Source organism: Diabrotica undecimpunctata, chromosome 11 (assembly GCF_040954645.1).
Source record: "Diabrotica undecimpunctata isolate CICGRU chromosome 11, icDiaUnde3, whole genome shotgun sequence".
NCBI lineage: Eukaryota > Metazoa > Arthropoda > Insecta > Coleoptera > Chrysomelidae > Diabrotica > Diabrotica undecimpunctata.
Window position 1 is genome coordinate 12,538,793 of NC_092813.1, and position 1,513 is coordinate 12,540,305.

Consider the following 1,513-nt stretch of genomic DNA (forward strand, 5'->3'; position numbering starts at 1 on the left):
TTTAATATACATCTTTAAGTTTATCGCCAATCTATTAACTAACATTATATTGATATTATAACATATTAATTAATATTATGATATGGTTTTATCTATTTCCGCTACTGTTGAGTTACCTAAATCTCTTTGTCAGACAATTCTCGGGAACGAATTGGAATATTTGGTTTATTTATGCACTACGAAAGAAAAGCTGTTGAATTTAGCTCTTTGGCTAGGAATATATGAAAATGGATAGAGAAGGAACCAATTTAGAGCTGTGTTCTATGGAGCTGCTATTCCATACTTGTATATTTGATCATGTGTGGATTAGTATCTCCTTAGAAAGTAGTTCACATAATGCAAAAAGAAGAATAATTATAATTTTGTCACTTCCTTATAAATTGTGAGTATTATTTGTAAGCTCTTTCAAACTTCCCATAGATATTTGTAGTATTTTCGCCAACATATTTAATACCCGATCTAAAACAGTACATTTAAAGTAAATTTATGATTCTCTGTTTATCACTGCGAGCTACCATTCGATTAGCTATATTCTTTTATCAATCAGTTTTTATAATGTGTTACTCTCATTGCGGAAAATTTGAAGTAATGAACAATAATTTTCTTTTACTTTGCCCTGAACAATTGTGTTAAGGATTCCAAAACAGTACTTTTAAAGTAAGTATACATTATTCTTTTGTTATTATTTTGGGTAATCCCAAATATTTACTCTTCTCTAATTTTAATCTATATTTAGTGTCCTCTATGGAATAGAAAGTTGGAGAATTACAGAATATGCCATAAAACCATTAGAGGCATTTAAAATATAGTGCTAACGACGTATGTTGAGGGTCTCATATATACTCCAGACAAGTAACAAAATTATTCTCCAGAGAATAAGAAAAGACAAAGAAATTGTTAACACCACAAAAAATAGAAAATTGGCTTACTTTGGCCACATCATGAGTAATGATAAATACCGACTTCTGTAGTTGATTCTACAAAGCAAAATTGAGGGTAGGAGAGGTCCTGGACGTAGACGTATCTCCTGGCTGGCCAATCTTAAGAAGTGGACAGGTCTAAGATAAACTTATCTATTTCAAGCTGATGTGTATAAATAAAGATAGGTCAATGTGTTCGCCAACATCTCTAGAAGATAGGCACATTTAGAAGAAGATTGATTTGGTCTACAGACGTTTTTCTATTAATTATTTCTTGTGATCACTTCTCTGAACATGTTGGTTTCTCATGCAGCATTTAAACAAAAGCAAAATTCGTTGCACTTTTTTCTTTAATTTGGAAAATTGTGTTGGGGACAGAAATCCTACTCCAATTACGAATTGTTCCCTATAAGGTAAGCAGACTAATCTCGTCTAAAAATTATAATTTTGTCACTTCTTTATAAATTGTTAATATTATTTGTAATCTCTTTAAAACTTCTCATAGATATTTGTAGTATTTTTGCCAAAATATTTAATACATGATCTAAAACAGTACCTTTGAAGTAAATTTATGATTCTCTATTTACCACTGT